Source organism: Trichechus manatus, unplaced genomic scaffold (genome assembly GCF_000243295.1).
Source record: "Trichechus manatus latirostris isolate Lorelei unplaced genomic scaffold, TriManLat1.0 scaffold00015, whole genome shotgun sequence".
In the NCBI taxonomy this organism is placed as follows: domain Eukaryota; kingdom Metazoa; phylum Chordata; class Mammalia; order Sirenia; family Trichechidae; genus Trichechus; species Trichechus manatus.
Genome location: NW_004443951.1, coordinates 22336981 through 22359198, shown reverse-complemented (window position 1 = coordinate 22359198; position 22218 = coordinate 22336981). Strand labels below are relative to the sequence as shown.

The following is a 22218-nucleotide window of genomic DNA, read 5'->3' as shown; positions in this document are numbered from 1 at the left end:
CCTGTGAGAGGCCAGAAAGAGGAGACCCTGGTGCTGGCAGCCCCTGTCCCAGTGTACACAGAAAGCTTACATAACAGTGTGCTGACCCAGGTAGTCCTGAGCTAAGGCCCCAGTTGGGGGGACCGAACCCCTGGCAATGGGCCTGGCCTGGCCAGCTGAGCAGCTCCTGCCCTGTGGACCCCTGCCATGGACTTGGGCTCCTTACTGCTGCTCTCTGGTGACCCCAGCAGGCTCAGGAGGCCTGGGCAGCACCCTGGACTTTCTGACCACATCAGCACAGCCCCACACCGGTCATAGATTGTCAGAATAGAAAAGGCTCTGGGATGCTGAGGAGGAAGAAAGTGAGGAAGCAAGTGAGTTCTTCCGGTAGCAGGCACTGTGATGCGGGGTGCCTTACACAAATTAACCTTTTAATCCTCACTACATCAACTTAAAGATGTTCATAAGAAGGATACACGCTAAACTGATAACTACACTTATCTGTGATGGGTAGAATTTTAGGGGACTTTGTTTCAATGTTTTGCACAATGATATATTATCAGAAAAAAAATTAAAATATTTCCATTAACCAAAATATTATATATCTATATATGGTTTTTTGATATATACATGTATTTTTTATATGAAAGGTTAATCATTAACATTGCAGCCCTGACTTCTGTCCACCTCTCACTCATTCTGCCACGGTAGAGGTAATGACTTCTCTCTCTAGATGGAGAATTTGGAAGGAGAAACTGCTTGTATGCAGCCCAGCCTCTTCCCTTTTCTTTCTGCTTGCAAGTAAATTGTCTATAGGGAACACTAGATTTCCTTGACGCCTCTCTGCCTTAAGTCTCACAGGGGCAGACCTGCCATGTGGGGACGCTATATCCTTCAATTAGCCTTTTGTAGTCTTATTTCTCAATTGGTTTAGAATTGAGTGGGGAAGAGGAGTCCTAATTATTGAGCTCCCTTCAAATTCTCCATAGTATAGTGAAAAGAATATTGAGCCAGAGATAGGAGGCCAAGTCCGTAATCCTGGATCTGCCACTTAAGGTTTGTGCTCTAGGACAAGTCGTTCACCACTTAGGGCCTCAATTTTTTATCTGATAAAAAAGTCTGAGTTCTTGATTATAAGCAACAGAAACTAGGTCTGGTTATTTTAAGCAAAAGAAGGGAGAAGATGTAAAGATAATTGTGACTTGCAGAATGATAGGAAAATGAACAAAAAGGTTTAAACAATGGACAGAACCAGGAACCTCCCATGATTTGGTGCTTATTGGTCTGTGGTACAATAAAGTACAAGAAACCTTACGCCAAGCATTCTGTCTTTATTAGTCTGGGTAGGCTAAATGCTAAAATAACTCCCAAAATTACAGAGGTTTCACAGTGAAAGTTTACTTCTGTCTCACACAACAGGCTAGTATAGGTGGTGCTGATCTGTTTTCCTGGGCAGCTTTCCTCCAGGCAGTGTCTCAGGGACCCAGACTCCATCCATCTTGTGGCTTTGTCCTCCTCTAGGTCCACAAAGTCCTCTCTATACGGTCAGTGAATTGGAAAAAAGAGAACAAAGATCAAATGTGGGGAAGGAACACTTCCTAACTCATTCCATGAGGCTAGCACTACTCTGATACCGAAGCCAGACAAAGACAGCACAAGAAAACTGCAGACCAACATCCCTTGTGAATATAGATACAAAAATTCTCAACAAAATAGTAGCAAACTAAATCCAAAAGCATACTAAAGGATTATACACCATCATCAAGTGGGATTTATCCCAGGAATGCAAGGGTGGTTCAATGTAATATACCAAATTAATAGAACAAAGGAAAAGAATCACATTATCATCTCAGTTGATACAGAGGAAGCATTTGACAAAATCCATTCTTTCATATGAAAACACTTAAGCTAGGAATAGAAGAGAAATTTCTCAATCTGATAACAGGCATTTATGAAAAACATGCAGCTCACATCATTCTCAGTGAAGAAAAACTGAGAGCTTTTCCCTTTAGATCAGGAACAAGACAAGGATGCCAGCTCTCACCTTTGCTATTAATATTGTAAATGTAGGTATAATTAAAAGTATAACTCAAGTTGCTGTCACATCAGTTCTAACTCATGGCAAACCCAAGTGTGTCAGAGTAGACAAGTGCTCCATAGGGTTTTTAATGGCTGATATTTTGGAAGTAGATTGCCAAGCCTTCTGAGGTGCCTCTGGGTGAACTTGAACCACCAACCTTTTGACTAGTAGCCAAGCATGTTAACCATTGCACCACCCAGGGACTCCTAAGAGGTATAAAGGCAGTGAAAAATAATGCAGAAATATTTAACCCATGACGTTGAAAAAGTTTAGATGTTGGTGCAGTCAGTTTTATAATCTTTGTATTTGTGCATACTTTGCTGATGTTTAATGCACATGAAGTACTCAGAAGTACCAGTCATATTAAATTTAAATAGTAATTGTAATTTAAATAGCTTAAGGGAATTAAATTAATCAAATGTGTATCCTGTGTTTTAATGTTCAAAAGATGGTTTCAAAGTTTTGTTTATCAGAAATATGACTTTACTATATTTGGCATTAAACAGCAAACAAGTAGCTGTGAGTATTCCTCTCCAGACACAAAAGCCCCTTGGATATGAAAGAATCCATCAAAAGTACTGAGTCATAAGCCACAAGGCAGATAATGTGCTTTTACTACTCCTTTAGGAGAGAAAGTAATAAGTGGGGGACTGGAAGGACCTGTTGGTTGAAAGAATTTGGAAGACTGACCCATATACTTTTTGAGAAGAAAAACAGACAACCAAACAGATCATTTGTCTACAGTGTGGTAAATATTACGGAGAGGATGCCCTGGGAGCACAAAGGAGGGAAACCTTAACCCAGCCTGGGATGTTTGGGAAAGAAAGGAAGTGGGGATGGAAATAACGTTTTCTGTGCACCTAATTACATACCGGATGTAACATATTATTGAATACTATGTACTTTACTAGCTATTTTGTAAACAAATATCATTTAAACCTCACATCAATCCTAAATCCAAGGATTTTTCACAATGCAAGGAAACCAGATTAAGCCTAAAATGTCCCCATAGTTGGGATCTAGACATATCCCCCAGGCCTGCCTAACTAGTGAGATGGCCAAGAATCTGTTTGTCAAGGGACTTCTGGGAGAGAACTCATTTGAAGGAAAAATAAACCAGAAAGACAAGCTGTATGCAGTAACAAGGCCCCAGAGACAGAGGAAAGGAAGCTGAACAGAGTACAGTATCTGTCACTTGAATTTGATTCAGCCCCAGCCCAGATGGAGCAATGTCTAGCACTAGGGTAAGGAAGGGAGAGACAAGAAGAATGAGGGAGGGGAGAGGAAGCAAGAAAGAGTGCAGTAACCAAAACTTAAAATTTCAGTTTTACTAAAATATCTGACAGATATTAATACTACTTTGGGACCTCTCTAATAAAGTGTTACACAAAAGAGGAGAGAGTTAATCTCTCCACTTTTTTATAGATATCAAGTAGACTGACAATGCAGATTACAAACAAATTAGGAAACCAGAGTTTAGAGATGTCAGGCAGCTTCCCCAGGTTCTCCCAAATTATAAGTGATAGTGTTAGAATTTGGACCCAAATATAGTGTGGATCCAATCCCTATCCTTTTTTCATTTCAACATGTTCTTCCATAGTCTCCTGGACGTGTTTACTTCTAACAATAATTACGTCATCTGCAACTCTGTCAAGTGGAGGATGCCCAGTCTCTTGTACCACCTGCAGTAGGATCTGAAGTTGGGTCTGCATCCCCCATGTCCCCCCTAATGCTCTTATGTAAAGATTCATGTTTGTTTAAAGTTTCTACAATCAGGCTTTATTAGACCCTTGTTGTTGTTATTAGTTGCCATTGAGTTGACTCTGACTCCTTGCGACTGTATGTATAACAGAAAAAAATGTTGCCCGGTCCTGCACCATCTTCGTGATCACTGGTACATTTGAGTCCATTGTTGTGGCTATTATGTCAATCCATCTCACTGAAGGTTTCCCTCGTTTTTGAGACCCTGCTCCTTATTGCTGACATCTGCTCATCTTGTTGTTCTCCAACACTCACTGAAAAAATTAGCTGCTGGCTCACTGTTTATCTCTCCACCCCAAATTCTGCCCTTACTTCACCATTCTCACAGATACTTTTAACATGCTGTTCTCTCCATTTGTTTACTTCTCATTTTCAGTGAAATTTTATCCATTCCACTTGAGATGCCCCATTCCAACAGCCACATTTTGAACCCTTTGATCACCTAAAATTTCTCTACCTCTGAAATAATACATTCAGATATCCCACTTTCTGACAACAACCGTTTTTTATTTTCTCATTCAGTTGTTCCTTCTGAAGTTATCCTTCTGTTTTATAAGGACCTTTGGTTCCTTGATAAGTCTACTTTCATTTATTAACCTTCTACATCTTTTCTCCATATGAGCCCTGATGGCACAGTGTTAAAGTGCTCAGCTGCTAACCAGAAGGTGGGTGGTTCGAACCCACCAGCCACTCCACAGAAGAAAACGGTGTTTCAAACCACCAGCCACTCCACAGGAGAAAGATGTGGCAGTTTGCTTCCGTAAAGATTTAGAGCCTTGGAAACCATATGGGGCAGTTCTACTCTGTCCTATAGGGTTGGTCTTGGTCTTTTCTCCCTTTTTTATTCAGGTTACAGTTCATGTTCCATCATTTCTACTAGTCACTTGCCAATATCCTTACCTCTGTTTTGTGGATCTTCTGTTGCACCTACCTGGAAAAACAACCCTGAATCAGCTTCTCCATACACAAACCTGGGCTGTTCACCATGGTTGGTGTAAATCATACATCCTACCAGGCTGGTGCAAATATAAATTCAGGGTGTTCAACCTCAACTGGGCTCACAGTATTATCCAGAAATCCTCCCATGACTCTTGTCAGTTCTGTCTTCCATGCTCCACAATGACTATTCAGAGCTTCTCCTTTCTCTTCAAATCTCTGACTCTATCACTTTCCCCACACTCATAGCGGGTGACCTGATTTCTTATTTCATAGAGAAAATACTATGGAAGCCATTAGATAAGAACCTCCTTAGTTCTTGGCACTAAACTCAAAGTTTTCTGCAGTTATACCTACCACTCTTCCTTTTCTTCCAGCTACCACAGCGTTCTTTTTCACAGCCACGGCTCTTAGAAGAACTGACTATGCTCACTGTTTGCGCTTCTTTATATCCACTGCTGTCTGGTTTCTGCCCTCTACAGAAATCACTGTTGGCAAATTCACTAATGACTTTGTCGCTAAATCCTCTGAGTATTTCTCAGCCCTTATTTTATCTATCAACAGCATTACTATTATTGACCTCATCCCCCTTTAAACTCCTCTCTTCACTTGGCTTTGTGATACCATGTTTTTCCTTATACTGCCTTAGCCCTTTTTTTCTCAGTATTTTTCTTGTGTTCCTGTATCTATATTCATTCTTTATTTATCAGTGTTTCTTGAGGTTTCTCTCTTTGGCTCTTTTTCATCTCACTCTGCTCACAATGTGGGTACTGTCATCCACTCCTGTGGGTGTAATAATCAACTCTATGTGATGACTCACAAAGCCATAAATTCTTTCCAGATATTTCTTATGAACTGTTTATCTAACTGCCTATTGAGTATCTCCCTTTGGATATCCCACAGCATCTTTAACTCAACATATCTAAATTGTACCCATTATTTGTCCTAGTGTCCCACCCCCTCAATTCCTCTTCCTCCTGTGTTCCTTATCTCATGGAATGATACCACCATCTACCAGGTTTTCTAATCCTCATACTTCATCTCCCACATTCATCCATAGTGATTCTTTCTCTTAAACATCTCCTTAATCAGTCTGTTTTTTCTATCCCCATTTCCACTCCTGAGGTTCAGGCCACTGTCATCTCTAACTTGAATAATTTCAACAGTCTCTGAATTGGTCATCAGAAGTGGTTACTCTGCCCTCCCTACTTTATGCCCAACAACAGCAGCCAGAAGCAGTCTTTCTAAAATGCAGATATTATCAAGTGACTTCCTTTAGGTTTTCCGTTACCATACCCTTTTCACACATAACTTCCATCTCACATACTTTGGACATCTTATCAGGAGGGATCAGTCCCTGGAGAAGGACATCATGCTTAGTAGAGTAGAGGGTCATCGAAAAAGAGGAAGACCCTCAATGAGATGGATTGACAGTGGCTGCAACAATGGGCTCAAGCATAACAATGATTGTGAGGATGGGACAGGACTGGGCAGTGTTTCATTCTGTTGTACATAGAGTCGCTGTGAATCAGAACTGGCTCAACGGCACCTAACAACAACAACAACCCTTTCCACTTCCTGATTTATGAGGCCCAGCATGATGTGGCCCCATGTACCTTCAGCCTCAATTCTTGCTATCCTTCCATCTTGTATGATAGACTTCAATAATACTGAATTAATTTTAATTCCTCAAATACTCCAAACTCTTTCTTGCCTCTGAGCCTTAGTAATGCTGTCCCTAGGATACTCTTTCCCCTTGTCTTCACCCAGCTAAATCCTACCCAGCCTTCCTGCATCAAGTTGTATGTGATTTTCTCCTGAAAGCCTTTCTTGACCTTCATTCCTGGGAGAAGGGGCCCTTCTATGGGCTATCCCAGCACCCTATACTTCCACCCTCATAGTCCCATTAGCACTGCTGTTTACATGTGCAAATCCTCCACTAAACTAGCTTCATGAACGCATGAACTATGTCTATCTTAGTGCTTCTGTTTTTTTATCTTCACCACCTAGTATAATGCCTAGCACATAGATGGCACTCAATAGATGTTTTTAAAATAATAATAATTACAATTGTTCAGCACTTACCTTAGGGCAGACATTATGCTTTACACACATTATCTCACTTGATCTTCTCAGCAACCCCATAGGAAATGCCATTGCCATTTTCCATATGAGAAAACTGAGGATCAGGCAGGTTAATGCCCCAGGTCATTCAGGTAGTAAATGACAGACCCAGAATTTATACATAGGCTGTCTGACTCCAGAGATAGTAAATGCTATATGTCAATATTTAAAATGGGAAGATGAGCTGGTGCAAAAAGAATACTCCAAGTTGATATCCATCCTAAAAAGTGGGAGACTTCTTATTTCAGGTGTCACCAAGTGGCTCAGCCCAGATTAAGTAAGCCTAACCTTCCTTGGAAGTCATTATGGAACATAGGGGAACAGTGCCAATGCTGTGCCCCTGCAAGTTCTGATTTCAGCTGAAAGAACAAGCCAGTTTCTAAGTGAATTTATTCAGCACTTGGTCATATGGATTCATAGCTCAGAGACAGTGACAATGAGAGATAGAAACAAAAAAATCCTGAGGCAGAAAGGATTTATTCATCCATCCATTCATTAAAGAAACATTTATCCAGTGACGATTCCATGCCCAGCACTGTGTTAGGTACTAGGAGACAGAGGTTGTAAGAGACAAAGACATGCAGTTCGGAAACAAAAAGTGCATGTCAGGCTGTGTTATCAAATCAGTCCAGGGAAATCTCAGTTTCCCTTCCCTGGTCAGTTCAGACCCCAGCTGCCAGTGCAGCCCCATTTACCTGGGGCCAGTCAACGGGTACCAGTCTCTTCTCTTAGGTCCAATAATCCAATGGAACAACTCACAAAGTGCAGGGAAAGGACTCTCTTTAACCTAGAAGGAAAAAGGATACATACATGAAGGGGAGGTCTGAGAGGGGTCTTGGCACAGGGCTTCCATGTCCCCAGGGGCCATGCTTACCCTTCCCAAAGCAGAATGTTCACTCTCTCCAACATGGAAGCTCCAGTGAGCCTTTGCCTTCCAATACCTGTACTGGCTTCACCACATGGCCATGATAGATGACATCATGCCTCCTGATGCTTAGTCAGCACTGGGCACCTAGGTGACCCCTCTTGGTTGGGTCAGTCCCCACTCATTGACCTCAGGTGTGGTCAGGCTCTCAGGAACCAGGACCAAAGGCCAAATTGTTTACTGCAAGGGGGCTCCACATTTCCCACAGGCTGAGATGTAGAGCAAAACCTACACAGAAAGTTTCATTTGAAGTTATTTGTTTGAGAACCAGCAAATAAAACCCAAAATAAATTTCAAATAGTTGTCCCGAGACAGGATGTTACACATAATTGGGGTGCTTTTAAAAATTGTTCTTTAGTGTAAGGAGCCTTGAAAGGGAAGAAGGGCTCTTCAGGAGACAAACAGAATTATGATTCATTCTTACTCTCCCTATTGCAGATTGTTCCTCTTGGCAATTAGCTTTGTACTATCTGGTGAATTCTCATATTGCTATTTTGCATCATTCTCTGAATCTTAAATTTTTTTCAATAAACTTGTGGGGCTTCTCCCCCCCCCCATTATAAAAGTGATACATAATTATGGTAGGGAAAAAAACAAAAACAAAAAACCTCTGATACATAAAAAAGTCAAAAGGTAAAGGAAAAAGAAATCCACCCACAGTTTCATTGTCTCAAAAACGGCTGTTCTTTACATTTAGTGTATTTTCCCCCTTTCTTTCTGTCAGTCATTTTTGTAAAATATATTTGAAATATATACGCAATCCTCCATTCTAACCCTCGCAACCATGTGGCAGCCATGTGCTTTGGAGGGACTGGCTCTACCCCTAGGGAAGTGCCCTGATTAGTATAGTTCAGTAACAGTATTGCAGCCACTCATTGGTTCAGAAGTAGCACAAAACTCCAAACAGGCAGTTGGTCTAATAGTTATGGAAAGAGATAACATCTTTCTTCCTTGTCATGAATGAGGAAATGTAGCCACTTTGCTACCATAAAGGAAGCCAGCTTAAGAGTAAGGCCAAAGAAGGCAGAGTTGAGAGAATTACAGAAAAATGCAACCCAGTCCTGACTGAACGAAGTATGGAGCTTGACCTCCTTTATTTTTCAATTTTATGAGTCAAATCATTCCGTTTATTGTTTAAACCTATTAAATTTGGATTATATGTTATAATCAAGCATGATAAATGGATATGCCACCTACATGGGATAACCAAATGAAGCAATTTTAGCTCCCGACTCTTAAAAAATAAATAAAGCCTATTTGTTTGTGTACAGACTACAAAGAATAAAGTAGTGGTATTAACTCTTATTCTTTCTGAACTTCCACCCTTGGACCCAAAACAAGATACTCTTAACATATGGGTGTTCCAAAGGATATGAAGGAGCCCTGGTGGTGCAGTGGTTAAGCACTTGGCTGTAACCACAAAGTTGGGGGTCTGAACCCACCAGTCACTCCACAGGACAAAAATGTGGCAGTCCGCTTCTGTAAAGATTTATAGCCTTGGAAACCCTGTGGGGCAGTTCTATGCTGTCCCATAGGGTCCCTATGAATCAGAAACAACTCACTGGCAATGAGTTTATGTGTAAGGGATATGCATGTCACTGGTTATGAATGAGATACTGGGGACTTTTCTTGGACGATAGCTTGACTATTATAAAAACTCATGAAAAGTTTTACATACAGAAAGAAACAATCTTTGATGGTTATGAGGGAGGGGAGAGGTGGAGAGGGAAAAATACTAACTAGACAATAGATAAGTGTTAATTTTGGTGAAAGGTAAGACAGTACACAATACTGGGCGTCATGGATTGAATTGTGTCCCCCCAAAAATGTGTGTAGCACCTTGGCTAGGTCATGATTCCCAGTATTGTATGATTGTGTTATCTGATGTGATTTCCTTATGTGTTGTAAACTCTTCCACTATGATGAGATTATATGTGATCTCTTCATGTGTTATAAATTCTATCACTGTGATGAGGTTATACTGATGAGGTTGACAAGATTAGTGTCTTAATGCAACCTCTTTTGAGATATAAAAGAGAGAAGTGAGAAGAGACACATGGGAACCTCATACCACCAAGAAAGCAGTGCTGGGAGCAGAGCGCGTCCTTTGGACCTGAGGTTCCTGCGCAGAGAATCTCCCAAACCAAAGAAAGATGGATGACATGGGCCTTCCTCCAGAGCCGATGGAGAAAGCATTCCCCTGGTGCTGATGCCCTGAATTTGGACTTGTAGCCTACTGGACTATGAGAGAATACATTTCTCTTTGTTAAAACCATCCACTCGTGGTATCTCTGTTAGAGCAGCACTAGATGACTAAGACACTGGGGAAGTCAGCACAACTTGACCAAGGTAAGGTCACGGAAGCTTCACAGACACATGTAAATGTCCTGAGGGACCGAATTACTAGGCTGAGGGCTGGGGACCATGGTCTTGGGGGACATCTAGCTCAACTGGCATAACATAGTTTATAAAGAAAATGTTCTACATCCTACTTTGGTGAGCAAGGGAGAATGAAGAAAACCAAAGATACAAGGGAAAGATTAGTCCAAAGGACTAACGGACCACAACTACCACAGCCTCCACCAGACTGAGTCCAACACAACTAGATAGTGCCTGGCTACCACCACTGACTGCTTTGACAGGGATCACAATAGAGGGTCCTGGACAGAGTTGAAGATAAATGTAGAAGAAAATTCTAACTCACAAAAAAAGACCAGACTTACTGGTCTGACAGAGACTGGAAAAGCCCCGAGAGTATGGCCCCCGGACATCCTTTTAACTCAGTACTGAAGTCACTCCTGAGGTTCACCCTTCAGCCAAAGATTAGACAGGCCCATAAAACAAAACGAGACTAAATGGGCACACCCACCCAGGGGCAAGGACGAGAAGGCAGGAGGGGACAGAAAAGCTGGTAATGGGTAACCCAAGGTCTAGAAGGGGAGAGTGTTGACACATCGTGCGGGTGGCAACCAATGTCACAAAACAATATGTGATTAATTGTTCAATGGGAAACTAATTTTCTCTGTAAACGTTCATCTAAAATACAATAAATAAAATAAAAACCTCCTAGAACTAATAAATATGTTTAGTAAGGTTGCAGGTTATTTAAGGTCAACACACAAAAATAATTTGTATTTCTATATGTTAGCAATGAACAATTGGAGACCAAAATTTAAAAAACAATACCATTTACAGTAGCTCAAAGTATTACTTAGTTATAAATTTAATAAAATATGTATAGTATCTGTATGCTAAAAACTACAAAACACTGATGAAAGAAATCAAAGAGGGTTTAAAGAAATAGCAAGATATACTGTGTTTATGGATTGGGAGACTTGATGTAGTAAAGATGTCAATTCTCCCCAAATTCCAGATTAATCCATACATTTCACACAATTTCAAGCAAAATCTCAGCAGAATTTTTTTTGTGATAAGCTGTTGTTAGGTGCCATTTGGTTCTGACTCATAGTGACCCTACGTACAACAGAACGAAACACTGCCTATCCTGTACTATCCTCACAATCATTGCTATGTTTGAGCCCATTGTTGTGGCCACTGTATCAGCCCATCTCATTGAGGGCCTTTCCTCTTTTTCACTGACCCTCTACTTTACCAAGCATGATGTCCTTCTCCAGGGACTGGTCCCTCCTGATAACATGTCCAAAGTTTGTGAGACCAAGTCTTGCCATCCTCCCTTCTAAGGAGCCTTCTGGCTGTACTTCTTCCAAGGCAGATTTGTTTGTTCTTCTGGCAGCGCATGGTATATTCAATATTCTTTGCCAGCACCATAATTCAAAGGCATCAATTCTTCGATCTTCCTTATTCATCGTCCAGCTTTTGCATGCATATGAGGCAATTGAAAATACCATGGCTTGGGTCAGGTGCACCTTAGTCCTCAAAGTGACATCTTTGATTTTTAACACTTTAAAGAGGTCTTTTGTAGCAGATTTGCCCAATGCAACACATCATTTGATTTCTTGACTGCTGCTTCCATGGCCATTGATTGTGGATCCAAGTAAAACGAAATCCTTGACACCTTCAATATTTTATATATATATATATATAAAATATATATGCTGATTCTAAAATTTATATGGAAAGGCAAAGGAACTAGAACAGCTAAAATAATTTTGAAAAAGAATGAAGTCTTAAACTAAACCTCACACCTTACACAGAACTTAATTCAAAACAGGTCATAGATCTAAATGTAAAACTATAAAATTTTAAGAAGAAAGCATAGAAGAAATTTTTTTATAAACTGGGGTTAGGCAAAGAGTTCTTAGACATGACATCAAAAGCACAATCCATAAAAGAAAAATTGATAAATTGGACTTCATCAAAATTAAAATCTTCTGCTCTAAAGACACTGCTGAGAGAATTAAAAGACAAGCTCCAGACTGGGAGAAAATGTTTGCAAATCACATATCTAACCAAGGACTTGTATCCGGAATATATAAAGAAATCTCAAAACTGAATATTAAAAAAATGAACAACCCAATTCTAAAAATGGGCAAAAGACTTGAGCAGATTCTTCATTAAAGAGGATATACAGAAGGCAAATAAGCACATGAAAAGATGCTCAACATATTAGCCACTGAGGAAGTGAAAATTAAAACCACAATGATATACCACTATACACCTATTAGAATGGCTAAAATAAAATAAATAATAAAAATACTGACAATACAAGTGCTATCAAGGATGCAGAGCAACTGGAACTCTCATACATTGCTGGAGGGAATTCAAAATAGTACAGACACTCTGGAAAACTGTTTGCCAGTTTCTTGTCAAGTTAAACATACGTGTATCACATGACTCAGCAATCCCACTCCTGGTATTTACCCTAAAAAAACAAAAGTTGCCATCCAGTTGATTCTGACTCATTGTGAGGTATTTACACTACAGAAACAAAAAGTATATATTCACACAAAAACCTGTACATAAATGTATATAGCAGTTCTATTCGTAACTGCAAAAATTGGAAACAACCCATGTGTCCTTCAATGGGTGAATGGATTACTAAACCCAAACCAAACCCACTACTGTCGAGTCAATTCCAACTCATAGTGACCCTGTAGGACAGAGTAGAACTGCTCTGTAGGGTTTCCAAGGCTGTAAATCTTTACAGAAGCAGACTGCCACAACTTTCTACAGTGGAGCGGTACTGGTGGGTTAGAACCACAGACCTTTCAGTTAGCAGCTGCGTGCTTTAACCACTGCGCAACCAGGGCTCCACTTAATGGATTACTACTCAGCAATAAAAAGGAATGAACTATTGGTATACACAGCAACTTGGATGAATCTCAAAAGCATGCAGAGTGAAAGAGGCCAGTTTCAAAAGATTACAAACCGTATGATTCATTCATATGACATTCTCAAAAAGACAAAACCATAGTGACAAATAGCTGATCAGTTGGTTGCCAGGGGCTCAGGTAGGAGCAGGTTGTGACTACAAAGGGATAGCATGAGGGAGATTTTTTGGGTGATGGTAGTTTTTACTGTTTTGTATTTTGATTATGGTGATGATTACACATATCTATACAAATGTTAAAATTCATAGAATTGTACACTCCCCCCAAAATAGTTTTATTACATGTTAATTGAAAAATAGAATTAAAAACAAAGCAAAACCAGATGTGCCTTCTCAGTGGAACCTTCTTTCCTTTAGTTCTTGGATTCTTCTCTTTCTAGCCCCAGTGACACTGGGGTAAAGCCTCTTCAGGGTTTAGCTCAGCAGGTTTTGACTTTCGCACAATAGAGCCTGTTTCTCTCTCTTTGGCAGTTTTCCAGGGGCTAAACTAAAGGATGAGCAGCCTTTGGCAGGAACTAACATTCAAAACTCAGTATAGATTGCTAACTTCTGGGCTTCAGACCAGCTACCAGTTGCTGTCAGTAGAGTCAACTCTCATGGTGATCTCATGTATGTCAGAGTAGAACTGTGCTGCATAGGGTTTCCAATGGCTGATTTTTCGGAAGTAGATCACCAGGTCTTTCTTCTGAGGTGCCTCTGTGTGGACTTGAACCTCCAACCTTTTGGTTAGCAGCCAAATGCGTTTACAGTTTGCACCATAAGGGACTCCGGGCTTCTGACCAGCAGCCATACAACACAAAGATTGCAAATAGACAGCCTATGAACCAGATTTAGCCCAAGAATTGTTACATTCCATATACCTAACATTTCTAAAAATTTTAATTGGTTTCCAACATTTTTTTTAAGCCAGGGAATTTCAGACTTCTCTTGGAAATTGGAAAGTTGGCCAGCACTGGGTCTTGCATTCCTGAACAGCAACAATCAGAGCTGAGTAATGAGAAACAGAGTTTTAACTCACATGAAATACAGATTTCTGGGCTCCATAGAGGTTGAGGTGAGCCACACAAACTGTGGCCCTGAGACGATCTTTAAACCTTGAGCCTTAAAAAAACTAGTTTTCTAAAAGTCACCTTTAGGTCAGACAATAGTCTAGCTTAATTTGTATAGAATGTTCTCCTTGGTCCTTGTGCTCTTTTGAAGAATTAGAAGAATTATCTACGTACAGTCAGTTTCAAGAAACAGAAACTCTAAAACAAGAAGCTGTGTTTTAGGGTAAATTGTTATTATGTAAACACTGTTCTGACCTTGTTTCCATGGCAATGTATAATTATTAGCCATAAGATGGAATATAAAAACCTGTGAAAGATCCTTCTTCATTGGAACATTTTTGATTCTCTAGTTAAAATGTTACCTCGATTTGCAAATCATATATTAATGTTCGATCAATTTCTATTATTGGCTTAATATGATTTTTAACACTAGCAATTGCCCCTTTAAGCCACATTGCAGTCCCCAACACCCCACACTCTTACACCTAACTCACTGATTTAATTTACTGTTACTTTCCTATTTCCTGCATGCTCCTGGTATTAAAAAAGTTACCCCTGTGCTACACATTCCCAAGTGAATTTTTCTGAGGTTGGGAAATGCCTTTCAGCTCCAGTTTCTTGTTTTCTTGTTTCTTCCCTTCACCCCTAAACCATCGTTACCATACCATGAAGGTCATTTTCTCCAGCTGAGCTATGAAGAATAGGATTGAAAAGAAGTGAATTGATTTCCCTGTCTCCCACAGCTCCCTACCCTATCCTTCTTTAGTTTCTCTCAACCTCAGTAAACTGGTGAGGCTCCAGGGCAAGAAAGACCCAGGGAATTCTTGGCCTGCATCCTGGTCTATTGCCTGAGTCTTTAGGCCAAATTTTCAGAGAGGTTGAAGTACAATTTCTTGAAATTATCACATATCCTTACAGTTTTTCTGATTTATGAATCCTCCATTTTTTTAGTCCCAAGGAAGTTAGTGATGATGTTATCACTTGCCTTTGGAGGCCCACTAGAGCAGGACTTTTCTGGATTCTAGTCTAATCCCAGCTACTAGTCACTGTGTGACTTGGGGTAAATTACCTTTACTCTCTGGCCCTCACTTTCCCCTTTCGTAAAATGGATGCATTAGAGTGGCAGTCTGCACCCATCTATGGGCAGTTCTGGGTTACCTTCCAATTCTAACAGTCTAAAAGAATAGATTATTATGAATGGAAGGTAAGAATAACTGTTAGAAAAATTAACTTCAGCTACTAGTCTAGTATTCAAAGTCACCAAATGATTTGAATTTGAGATTAACAGCAGAGACTATTTAGGGGCGATAGCAGCAAGGGTCGGTAGGTACTTTTAGCCTGGACCTCACATTCACAAAGGGCCTCAAATTTAGATTTTTGAAAATTTGTCCTTATGAAGTTATGGTCAAACTGATATCATCAAATTGTACATGTGAAGAACGCTGAAATGGCAAGCGATTTATTACATATATACTTACCACAATAAAAAAAGAAGTTATGGCCAGGAACAGGATTGCAATAAATACATCATATAACTTTATATATTTTTTATAATCCTAATGTGATTTTTTAAAACACGATTTTGGGATAGCACAAAATTTTATCCTGCTCTTTTTTAGGCGTTGAAAGTGTTAATGTTACCACAGTGGCAGATCTGAGCCGCCTGCCGCAGAAGCCAATACTGATACAGGGGTGAGGTGAGCAGCAATAGTGTTTTATTGTATATCGATATACAGGAGACAGAGGGGAATGAGCCCCTCCAAAAGACCTGTCTCCCCTTTGGAGACTCGCTGAAGTTTTTATATGGACAAGATTATAGTTTTTTTCCGGTAGTTACATTCTGCACGTGGCAATGCTTGAAAGTCATCTTGCCCTGTTATCACGTCGCAGATGAGTTACTCTATCCTCCAAGGTCGTTCTACCTCTCTAAGAGAAACTTAGTTAAACTTCAAAGTCATGGGAAGGCAAGAGGGGTGGATAGGAGGGAAATAAATTAAAATCGTAGGAGCACGCAAAAGTGAACTATGCAAGCTGGGCATTAACAATACCACAATACCCAGGAAGCTAGGCCTATACTGTTGGCAATAAACAATAATTGTGAAATTTCCACGCAGCCCCTTTCATTAATTTGTTATATATAAGCATTTAAAATATACCATGATTTTTGCAACACTGTTCCACGATTATTTGAATTTTAATATACTGAAAGCTTCCATAAATGGAAACAGCCTGCACACCCCCTCTATCGTCTGGGTAATTCTTTTACTGGGAATTGACTCTGTATCTGGCCCTTTCTCTTTAATCTTCAGAATCCTATGACATAGGCACTAATTATCTCCAAGTCAAAGATGAAGAAATTGGGATTTACAGAAGTAGCCAAATCGCTTCGGGTCACAGCTAGTAAAGTTGTAGAGTCATGTCTTGAATCCAGGAAATCTAGGCTCTGAATCAATCTCAACTTTAAGGGTCAAGTTTGGCTGCGATCTAGAAATGGCTTCAACGGTAAACTGTCCCGCAGTTAGAAGGCGTAAGTCCACCCAACGCCAGTCTCTCCCCCCCCACCACCACCTCCCTTTTTAACCCAAGGTCGCCCCTCCTTTCCCGACGTAGGGAAAAGGGACACCAGGCCGGCAGCGCTGCGCATGTTCAGCCGCAGAGCACGACGGGAAGGGGGTGGGGCCGGTGGGCCCATTTAGCGTCGGGGGCGCGTAAAGGCTGTGTGGAAGTTCCTTTGAGAAGTCTCACGCGGCGGGCGTCCCTGAGAGAAATTAGTAAGCCTCTTTGTACGGCTTTGGGATCGGTCTTTCTTTCTGTCCAGCCCTCGTGCCTTACCGGAGAGGGGCGGAGAGTTTCGTCCGTCGGAGGGAGGCTGAAGCGCCGGGGGTTGGGCCGGGATTCTAGGCACGGGGCCTGAGTGCGGACTGCGCCATATGCTGGTCGGAAACTCCGAGCCCTGCCCCGACTTGGATTGTATTTGTGATCTCCTTTAGCCTTGCCAACAGAGAGTCGGGTCTCGTTCCTTCCACGTCCAGCGTTTCGCGCCGCCTACTGTTACTGCGTCGTAACTGGGGTTTCAGCCTTGGTCTGTGTCTGCGGCCCCGTTAGTTTCTAAAACATTCATTCATTTGATCACCCCTGTAGCTTTCCTTCATTAAGCAGTGGTTTTTCAAACTTAAAAAAAGAAAAAAATCTTATAACTCCTTTTGCAAAGGGAATCGTACACGGGATCTCAGTTCAGAGAGATTAAAGAACTATTAGTACGAATGAATATTATACATTTAATAAATTTGACTCAATGCATTCGAACTTGAAATTGGGATTAGATGATGGTGCGCAATCTGTGAGTCTCGGCATCACACTTTATTTCAGTATTTTGTTTCAGTGGACAGGATTGAGACTATCTTAATTTGCATAGACTAGTGCTTACAAATGGGAGCGTAATCAGATTTCTCAGAATGTCATCTCAGGATGCTTTTTACTTAAGCTGAACCCGAAGGAGAGGAGTGGTGAATTTTTGCTTTAAGAGTTGAATCGTTTGTAGGCCTCCTCACAAATATAAAAGGCACGAAGCCCCAAAATTTATAACAAGAAATACATTTAGCCTTTCTAGCATAAAGATTCCACACTGTTAGACATTTCCATTTTGCCCATTTAACTCTTAGGTTGAAGCTAGAGCATTAGATAAGTAGATGCATTTGCTAAAGTAGTGAATTTACTTCTAGGGTTTTATGTGCGTGATTATATATGAGTTAGAATCCAAAAAGGATCAATGCAAAGCTGTAACCTTCCTAGTCAATGCCACCTCGTCATTAGTTGCCGTGGAGTCAGCCCTTTAGTCATGGCGACCCCCTGCATAACAGGATGGACTGTTATGATCCATCAGGTTTTCACTGGCTGATTTTTCAGAAGTAGATCGCCAGGCCTTTCTTCCTAGTCAATGCCACAGCTACCAGAAATTGAACAGTATTCACCCAGGTGGCAGTAGAAGCTATTTTCTGAAGATTGTCACAACAAGTTAGTGTTTTCAGGGGTTTCTAAAAACTTAACCTTTGGTTAAGTGTATCTCATGTTTTATTAGTTTTTGGGTTTTTTAAGTAAATTTTTATTTTAAAAATGAAACATTTGCTGAACCCCAAAAGCACAGTTTGAGAGCTACTGACTTACAAGATTAAGTTCTAGTCTTTGGGGTTGTGTTCAAGGGCCTTCCTAATCCATGACTGCTTTTCCAGCATCATCTCCTTCCACTATGACCCTTGCATTTTCTCTTCAACAATAACCCTACTCTTTTTATTTCCCATATATTTGTGCTTTTATTGATGCTATCTTGTGCCTGTAATATCCCCTGTCAATGCTTACTTCTTCTTCTTAGCTGCCATCAAGTTGACTCCAACTCATGGTGATCCCATGGACGCCAGAATGAAGTGATGTCTGGTCCTGTGTCATCTTCATGGTCCCTGATATGTTTGAGTCCATCATTGTGGCCACTGTGCCTATCCATCTCACTGAGGGTCTCCCTTGCCCTCATTGGCCCTCTGCTTCACCAAACATGATGTCCTTCTCCAATAATTGATCACTCCTGATGATGTGTCCAGAGCAGGAGAAGCAAATGTTCTGAGGTGATCCATAAGGTTTGCATTGGCTAATTTTCAGAAGTAGATTGCCAAGCCTATCTTCCTAGTCTGTCTTAATCTGGAAGCTCTGCTGAAACCTGTCCATGGGTGATCCTGGTGGTATTTGAAATACCAGTGGCATAGCTTCCATCATCATAGCAACATGCAAGCCACCACAGTGCAACAAACTGACGGGTGGTGGCAGTGCTTGCTAGACACGTACTAAAACCTAGCTCAGATTGCACCTTCCAGAAGACTTCTGTGATCATCTTCCCTTCCCTCATTTCTGCTTTGTACCTTGTAAATACTTAGATTGTTGCACTTATACTCTGCTAGGCAGAGCATTATGAGGATCAGGACTACATCTTATTTCTGTAACCCCAGAACCCAGGCACTTTATAAATGGTGGCTCCTCATTGCCTACAGAATTAAGCATGGACATTTTAGTTTGGTTTGAAAGTATTTAACCTCCTGCCTCCAGCCATCCTATCAAGCTAGTAAAAGAGCTTGTAGGACTCAACTAAATAAAACAAATCTATATTGAATATACCATGGGCTGCCAAAAGAACAAACAAATCTGTCTTGGAAGAAGTACAACCAGAATGCTCTTTAGAAGCAAGGATGGCGCAACTACATCTCACATACTTTGGACATATTATCAGGAGGGATCAGTCTCTGGAGAAGGATATCATGCTTGGTAAAGTAGAGGGCCAGTGAAAAAAGGAGACACTCAACGAGATGGATTGACACAGGGGCTGCAACAATGGGCTCAAGCATAACTGACTGTGAGGATGGTGCAGGACCGGGCAGTGTTTCGTTCTGTTGTAAATGAAGTCACTATGAGTCGCAACCGACTTGACGGCACCTAACAACAACAGCATGCATAGTTTATAAAGTAGTAGCTATAATGCAAAGAAATAACAGCTCTAATAAAGGTCTGAGAAGCATTGGGAACCCAAACAAAACAATTCTTGCTTGAGAGTGATAATGAGAAGGGAAATTAGAGAATGCTTTGGAGAAGATGTGATATTTGAGCTTTAAAGGATGCATGGGAATTTGCCAGCCCTCAACCTCCCAACTTGAGACGTGGTCTTAATTTGTGACTTGTTTACTATTCTTCTAATGCTCATTCATACCTAACGCTTGTTGAATCCTTTGCTTAATGCTCCCTCCTTCTTGTCGAATGTAGACACAGTCATGACTAGTAGTTGATTCCTGAACTAGAAATATACGTTCATTTGCCAATCTTATGCGTATGTTCAAGGCGTTTTCTTGGAGTGTGGATCTAAAATTATAGTTAGTAGTTTGTGTCTTACATGAACTTAACCTGTAACAGATTGTTTAAAATGTTCAATTTTAGTTTCTTTAAAGGTGAAGTAAGAAAGACACTTCCACAAAATTGAAAGTAAAAATTCTTTTTGGATTTTTATGATTTTTTTCCTAGTCTTTTAAAATTGTCTTACCAATAATTCTTAGTTTTTTTTTTTAAGTAGTTCTTGTTGTTGAGTCTTTTCCAAGCATTCAACTTAGTTTTCAGTGAAACAACTATTTCTTTCTGGTTAACACAGTGAATTTGTTAAGTGAAGATCAGTTAAGAGAACTTCTACTGATATAATTTATCACATGTATAGTTTTCTCCTATATAGATAGGACCAACTATAGTTGTTTTTTCCAGTTAACTATATATCATGATGTCCCTCCAGTGTAATATATTCTAAACCAAACAATAGCTATTCAGTTTTTTATAATATAGATATATCCATATTTGTTTAACCGCTCTTTATTGATGAACATTTAGGTTTTTACAAATTTTCACGACTAACAGTGCTGCAGGAAACATACATACACATCATTATGTACATTTGTATGTACATCTGTAAGATAGATTTCCAAAAGTGCCCAGTCAAAGAGCACACATTTAAAAATTTGATAACCAAAACTAAACTAGTAGCAGTCGAGTTGATTCCGACTCATGGCAACCCTGTATGTATCAGAGTAGAACTGTGCTCCATAGGGTTGTCAGTGTCTGATTTTTTGGAAGTAGATTGCCAAAGCTTTCTTCCAAGGCAATTCTGGGTGGACTCAAACTGCCAGCCTTTCGGTTGGCAACCGTGTGTTAACTATTTGCACCAGCGAGGAATGTTGGATAGATGTACCAAATTGCCACCCAGAAAGACTGAACCAATTTGTATTCCAACTAACGGGGTATGCGTAGGAGTGCTCATGTTGCCACATCCTTGCCAATGTTGATGTATTAGCATTCTTTCTTTAAATTATTTTTTGCTTCTTATTGAGGTGTGTATATATGTAAAGTGCACAAATCTTGAGTGTATACCTTTATGAGTATTTATATATGTATATGTCTGTGTAACCACCACCCCCCCACGTGTCTGTCAGTTTGTCATACTGTGGGGGCTTGCATGTTGCTGTGATGCTGGAAGCTATGCCACTGGTATTCAGATACCAGCAGGGTCACCCGTGGTGGACAGGTTTCAGCAGATCTTCCAGAGTAGGACAGGCTAGGAAGAAGGACCTGGCAGTCTACTTCTGAAAAGAAGCCAGTGAAAACCTTATGAATAGCAGTGGAACACTGTCGATACAGTGCCAGAAGATGAGCCCCCAGGTTGGAAGGCACTCAAAGGACAACTGGGGAAGAGCTGCCTCCTCAAAGTCAAGTTGACATTAATGACGTAGATGGAGTCAAGTTTTCAGGACCTTCATTTGCTGATGTGGCAGAACTCAAAATGAGAAGAAACAGCTGTAAACATCCATTAATAATTGGAACATGGAATGTATGAAGTATGAATCTAGGAAAATTGGAAATCGTCAGAAATGAAATGGAAGGCATAAACATCGATAGGCATTAGTGAGCTGAAATGGACTGGTATTAGCCATTTTGAATCAGACAATCATATGGTCTACTATGCCAGGAATGACAGCTTGAAGAGGAATGGCGTTGTATTCACCATCAAAAAGAACATTTCAAGATCTATCCTGAAGTACAGTGCTGTCAGTGATAGGATAATATCCATATGCCTACAAGGAAGACCAGTTAATACGACTATTATTCAAATTTATGCACCAACCACTAATGCCAAAGATGAAGAAATTGAAGATTTTTACCAGCTTCTTCAGTCTGAAATTGATCATGCAGTAGGGATGCATTGATTATTACTGGTGATTAGAATGCAAAAGTTGGAAAAAAAGAAGAAGGATCAGTAGTTGGAAGATATGGCCTTGGTGATAGAAATGATACCGGCGATCACATGATAGAATTCTGCAAGACCAATGACTTCTTCATTGCAAACAGCTTTTTTTCACCAACATAAACAATGACTATACACATGGACCTCGCCAGATGGAATACACAGGAATCAAATCGACTACATCTGTGGAAAGAGACGATGGAGAAGCTCAATATCATCAGTCAGAACAAGGCCAGG

At 40.5% G+C, this 22218-nt stretch overlaps 1 protein-coding gene across 1 annotated transcript in view; it reads left to right on the top strand.

The window, feature by feature from the left end:
* Positions 1–16857: 16857 nt before the first annotated feature.
* Positions 16858–22218, top strand: part of ZMYM1 (zinc finger MYM-type containing 1) — a 35652-nt gene continuing 30291 nt past the window's right edge. The window contains exon 1 of the mRNA XM_023727253.1: positions 16858–16936. The gene's annotated coding sequence lies outside the window, so the exon portion shown is untranslated. The remainder of the gene's footprint in view (positions 16937–22218) is intronic.